This window comes from Stomoxys calcitrans, chromosome 4 (genome assembly GCF_963082655.1).
Source record: "Stomoxys calcitrans chromosome 4, idStoCalc2.1, whole genome shotgun sequence".
In the NCBI taxonomy this organism is placed as follows: Eukaryota; Metazoa; Arthropoda; class Insecta; order Diptera; family Muscidae; genus Stomoxys; species Stomoxys calcitrans.
In genome coordinates, this window is record NC_081555.1 from 75142667 (window position 1) to 75149532 (window position 6866).

Sequence of the window (6866 nt, forward strand, 5' to 3'; positions counted from 1 at the left end):
TCCCAAATGACAGCAAAATCGGATAATAAATGTGGCTTTTATGGGCCTAAAACCCTAAAACGGCGGTCGGCCTATATGGGGGCTATATCAAGATATAGTCCGATATAGCCCGTATTCGAACTAAATCTGCTTATGGACAAGAAAAGAATCTGTGCAAAGTTTCAGTTCATGTCCAATTCTCTTTAATTGAATAATGGTGTACCGCAGGGTTCGATTTTGGGACCAGTGCTTTTCTCGTTGTACATAAACGACCTCCCACCTCGGGTCACCTCCAACCTCGGCTCATCAGTATATATATATATATACTGATGATGTCCAGTTCTTTCCGAGTCTCCCTAAATCCCTAAATATATTAAAGGTTTTTTCAAAACCAATGAAGATCTGGACATTATTTCCAACTGGGCTCATGCCAATTACATTAACTTTAATCCTAAAAAATCAACTTGTCTCTTAATTTCTAATCGACAAAAGAATATAAATGCTGATGAACGCGTATCAATTGGTACCCAAACCATACAGCTTGTCGATAAGGCTAAAAATCATGCAACGCCTACTTCTCGCTAAAACTAACTCTGGCTCTACTATGAAAGTGAACTGTTTAGCGAATGTGACTCTAGGAGCACTAGTCCACTGGAGACAGTTCACAATGATATTGTAAGATATGTTCATGGTTTAAGGTAATTTGAAAGCTGTTGCAATATCAAATTCATTGATTTTTTTGATATAACGAATCTGCTATTTTGGCATAAAATAATATATGAAAAATGCCCGGAACGCTTGTACCAGGAACGCTTGATCTGCGACTGTTTCCAGTGGAGCGGCAGATATAGAGCCCCTGAGTAGGCTTAGAATGGACTCCAAAGTTCCAACAGCTGCGGTGGTGGTATCAGGCCGAAGCATGTTGTCTGCTACTGAGACCTCGACTGGTGGAGCGGTAGCGGCAGGATCCACTAGCCGACAGATGGCTGGTTAGCAGGCATTTCTGACGAAGACACCCGGTTCGCGTCTTGAGGACAAGGCCGAATCTAATTTATCTTCGCCTGCCCATAATTTGTCTAGGCCATCGGCCTTCTCTGGCAAATAAATACGCTCTTTAAGAGGTTGGAATAATAAGAGTTTCAGCAAACATTCCAGACTAGAAAATGAAGTGGAAACTGCGGAGGACATAGACGTTATGGTCAAGCGTATCACGAAGGCCTGATTGACTCGCTTGTGTCAGCATGTCCTAGTGCTAAACCAAGGGCAAACAGCAACCGCCATGGCGGAGCCCAAAACTGGTCGGTTTAAGTAAGGACTGCAGAAAACTTTTAAGCAGAGCAAAATCCACAAGGGCACCACACGATTGGTATCCTGGATGGAATTCTGTAGCTCCGAGGACGATACATCTGAAGCCTCTAGGCTAAGGAAGATCCTATCCTCCAGACCTATTACGGTGGGATATATTCAAAAATCAGTGAATGCATGGCCAATATCTAGTGAGGAAACATTAGAACAACACTAGAAATTCTCAAATGGACAACGTGTCCCCAGAAGAGGTTGTCACTGGTATGCATTCGTCGGAGGTTATTAGAGAAATTGTGTCTGAGCCGAAAATCCATTGAGCGATAATAAGTTTCGACTCCTTTAAGTCGCCAGCCCCTGATGATGTATCACCGGTTGAATTGCAAGTTGTTCCCACAGACTGGCTCCTTGGCTTAAGGAGATATACTCTGCTAGTATCAGCATATCGTATACTATACCTGTGGGATGGAGGAACACAAAAGTCATTTTCATTCCAAGAAGCCAAAATATTTTCGTCCTATTAGTCTGTCATCCTTTATGCTGAAAACTGTATAGAGGTTGATAGAAATATATCTTAGAGCAAGTCCACTGAGACAGCCTTTCACGACCTAGTCGCCTACATAGAGGGTTCTCTCGCTGTCAAGGATATACAATGGATCATTTCTTGACATTGAAGGTGCTTTCAATAATGTAAAACCGACATCAATCATGAAGGAGTTGAAGTTTCTGGGCATCAACTCTACCGCTTACTAAAAGATGCATTACGGTATTAAAACGATGGATCAGTAGTGGAACTCCTCAAGGAGGTGTACTGTCTCCTCTACTTTGAAATATGGCTATTAACAATGCATTGTTGTCTCTGGAAGAAAAAGGTGTTAAAGTGATCGTGTATGCTGATGACGTGGCTATTGCGGTTAGGGGAAACTTTCCCAGCACACTAAAAGATATACTTCAGGAAGCAAGACAGAAGTGGTTCTTTTCAGCAGGAGATACAAGTTACCTACCGTGGCAGCTGTTTCCTTGAGAGGAGAGAATGTTCTACAATATTTACAGAAAGCGCAAACTATCTGGGTGTTTTGCTGGACAGGAAATTTAACTTCAAATCCAACATTTTGGATAGGGCAAGAAAGGCAAATCTTGCTCTATACACCTGCAAGAGAGCTATTGTTAAAAGTTGGGGATTTTAACCGCGTGTCTCGACCTCAAATGTCGTATCGAGTACCTGATCCAAAACCTCATCCAACCCGGCTAGGTCGTTTATGCCGCCATAGTGTACCCTGATTCTATCGCCACCTTCATATGATCCTCGTCAAGCTCCTGAATGAGCAAGTACGTTCTTAAAGGCGCCGTGTCATTCGAGCATTATAGACACTCAGTATTTGTGCAGGAGCTCTTGCCGCCCGGCCTCTCACCGATACTTTCCGCTAGGTACCACTGATTGTCCGCAACTGCTGTTGCAGCTACTATGGAGCATTCGTCTATCCTCAACCTGTGGAGCATTCCTCTATCCTCAACCTGTGGACGAGCCCGGTAGCTCGCAGCTAAGCTTCTCGTGACAGCAATGAACACCACACAAATTGACCTCAATTTTGCAGCCTGAGTGGTGCTTACAGTTATCTCGTGCCGGGGTCTACCGCACGGTATGACCGTATTATGGCCAGGCAATCTAAAACACATCTCAGTCCCTGAGTTCTCAATGTAGAGCCTCAGACCCACTCTGTTCTCTAGCTTAGATCCATCCGTGTAACATGATCTTCCAGATGGCAAAACTAGAGTTCCGTCAGTTCAAGACTGTGCCGCTGGCAGCAGTGCCTCAAGTGCCGTATCAGGTATCCTATCAGAAACCTCCCCCATTCCTATCAGGTTTCCTATCGTCACCTCGATTATACAGCTGTGTTATGAGCATTCTCCCAACGCCTTAAGTCTTATAGCCGCATTGGCTACCTCACACTAAATCTGTATGTCAATGGGTTGGATATCTAGAATAGTCTCCATTGCTCCACCAAACTACTTAGACGTAAGTAAGTATTGGTATAATCACGTTCCTGTAGAGCCAGTGGAGTATCCTTAGATTCAGACGCCATTTCGAGCCTTCGTCCACTCTACATAGTACCCAACATCTGTGACCTTTCTTAGTGCGCTCCTGAATGTAACACTTCCGATTAAGTTTGCTGTCCAAGATCACTCCTAAATATTTCACCATGTCAGATATCGAAATCTTTTTGTTGAGGAAACGTGGTGCGTCAAATTGGACTTTACGAGGAATACGAAGGTGGACTGAGGAAACGTGGGCTAACATTGAGACCCCTAGGGGTAGCCCAGTATATACCATATGCAAGACTTTTTCGGCCCTTCTGCATAGCTGATTCGGATCCTTACTCCTAAGAATTATTATAACATCATCTGCATAGCAGACGGGTTCAAATCCCTCCTCATTCAGCATCCGTAATAGGTTATTTATGGTGGTGACCCAATGGAGGGCCGATAAAAGCTGCCCTGTGCCACGGTCTCTCTTATATGTATGTCATTAAACCCGCAATTTATCCACTTGTTTCCTAGCATATGGTTTATCCAGTCTCTAAGGACCCAGTCCACCAGGTAGGCTTATGGTGGCCATGCTTTTCTAAACCTAATGTAGCAATGGTCTGAGAAGGAATGCTCCATGGAGACCCTCCAATCCTGAGCTTCATCAGTTACGTTTTCCGAAAATATTGTCACATCTAAAACCTCATCCCTAATATTAAGTGTTATTAATGTTAATGTGGGTACTACTCCTCGAAATGTGGTGAGAGTTTGCATCGCACCCTATTAGTACCTCATTTCCTGTCTGTTTTGCTTTCCTCTCCAGCCATTATTAATGTGGGTACTACCCCACGAAATGTGGTGAAAAGTCGCATTGGACCCTATTAGTATCTCATTTCCTATCTGTTTTGCTTCCCTCACCAACCGGCATATAAAGTGATGCCATCTATGATCCATCGTCTCCTTGTCACATCACTGTTGCATCCGACTTTAAAACCTCTGGGAAAAATACATTATTCAAATATTTATGATAAATAACTCAGGTCCTCGGCCGAGTACCAGTGTTAGCATAGAATAATTGGTAGTTGATATGGTTCAGTCCAGAAACTTTGTTCCGGGTCGTCCATGGCTCCTGAATTAAGGCAATATGAATCTTGCCGTTGTTAATTTTCTCTGTCAGAGCGCGGGTAGCTGTCTTGCTCCGGCGGAGGTTTGTCTAGATGACCTCAATCATTGGTGCTCCATTAAATAGGCTTCTTGAGAGTGGGTGATGGTCTCATCGTCTGCTCCCTGTTCTTTAGGCTGCATTGAGTTTCCCGTCACTGCACTACCTGATGTTTTAATATTAGGGTCTTTGCCTATCCTAGTCTTCAGAATCTTGAGAAAGTCGGTAATGGTTCCATCATCTACCGTCCCTACACTGCCTGATATTCTAATATTAGGATCTTTGACTATACTAGTCTTCCAAATCTTGAGTAAATGGGCTTCTTAGGAGTAGATTTTTGTTGCATTGTCGGTTCCCTGTGCGTTAGGCGGCATTGAGTTCTCTGTCACTGCACTGCCTGATGTTTCAGCATAAGGATCTTTATACATCCTAGTCTTCCTAATCTCGAGAAAGTCTTTGATGATTCCGTCTTCGTGTCCCTGTTCGTTAGGCTGTGATGGGTCTCTCGCCCCTGCGCTGATATTTTAGTATTAGGATCTTTACTTATCCTAGTCTTCCCAATATTGAGAGAGTCGGTGATAATCTCGTCATCGGCCCCCTGTCAGTTAGGCGATATTGAGTATCCCGCCACTGCACCGCCTGATAGCTCAATATGAGGATATTTGCCCATCCTAGTCTTCCCAATCTTGAAAAAGAAGGCCCCTTAATACCCCATGCCTTTATTCTTAGCCAAACTTGTCACGGAGACTTGATCACTGCCCTCCACAAAGAGAGTTCCTTCCTCCTTCTCCTCCCTGTGTAAAATCTTCCATTTCTCCACTGCCATCTTTTGGTTTTGCTTGTTTAAGACTTCCATCATGCGTTCCGTCGCGATTTCGCCGCCCACATACTTGATGAAGACCGTCGCCTTTGTGAACTGTGGGATGTCCATCTTTCTCACAAGGTGTAGAGCTTTGCGCCCCAGGTAGTGTGGACACTTCCAATGAGCTTTTGACGGTATCAATACATTCTGATGGCGCAAAGCGCAGCGTTAAGATGTCCCCTCTATATTTGCAGCTCATAATTCGTATGGGTGGACTCTCTTCAGAATTCAAACCATGCTCGATAACCCGTTCGACTACGAAATGCTTCACCTTGGACCGACGATCTGGTAGAATCCTACCGAATGCACAGCCGACATCGATGACTGAATGGAAATAAAATACTGTTATAATAACAACTGCACGATTTCCAACTGCACATAATCTAAGGTAAAAGTCCAGGCACGGGGTAACTGTAAGCTTTATGCAGGCTAGAACATTGAGGTCCGATCTGTGTGGTGTTCATTGCTGTCACGAGAAGCTTAGCTGCGAGCATTCGGGCGCGTCCACAGGTTGCGGATAGTGAAATGCTCCAACTATGATATTCCTTATCAGTATAATTGCCAATACGCATTGGCACAAAAGGATCCAAATGCTCGAAACCTTGTGAGCCCAGTAAATAACGGGGCATATACTATTCCATGTAGCCTTCGGTCATGGCAATTTTGTCTACCGTCACCACAACCACACCGTTTGTCCAATCGTAATTGGTAATGTCCAAGAATGGTTTGGTCAGTGTAATACGATCGGGTGTAACTTTTTCCCCTGCCGTCGAATGTTGTTTTAGCTCCGATATCAAAGCGGCTATTGTCTTCGATGCAAATTTCATCCTTTGTATGCCATGTACTACCAATTCAGAAAGGCTGCTGCCGGCTGTGGTCGATTCATGTTTAGACCAAACATACTCTTCGCTTGTCTTCAAATCAAGGGAGGCCATTAGTTTGATTTTTAAAGTGCAACAACCAAGCGGCAGCATCAAATGGCAAGTCGACAAGACCCTCTTGCTCAACATGGAATATGCACCAGAAGGAAGTCATTATGATGTCCATAGTGTATGATATGAGCCAGAGTCAATGATTTGCCTACACCATTTTCACCGTAAAGGACATATCGTATCGTAGGTTTGGAAAAATCGGTATTTTTGATTTACAATAATTAATGACCTCAAGGGCATTTTTATACCCTCCACCATAAGATGGGGGTATACTAATTTCGTCATTCTGATTGTACCTACTCGAAATATTCGTTTGAGACCCTATAAAGTATATATATTCTTGATCGTCGTGAAATTTTGTGTCGATCTAGCCATGTCCGTCCGTCCGTCTGTCTGTCGAAAGCACGCTAACTTCCGAAGGAGTAAAGCTAGCCGCTTGAAATTTTGCACAAATACTTCTTATTAGTGTAGGTCAGTTGGTATTGTAAATGCGCCATATCGGTCCATGTTTTGATATAGCTGCCATATAAACCGATCTTGGGTCTTGACTTCTTGAGCCTCTAGAGTGCGCAATTCTTATCCGATTGGAATGAAATTTTGCACG

The 6866-nt window shown here is 43.7% G+C and overlaps 1 pseudogene; it reads right to left on the minus strand.

Moving 5' to 3' along the window:
• Positions 1-969: 969 nt before the first annotated feature.
• On the minus strand, positions 970-6474 carry LOC106092634 (small ribosomal subunit protein mS29-like; annotated as a pseudogene).
• Positions 6475-6866: the final 392 nt, after the last annotated feature.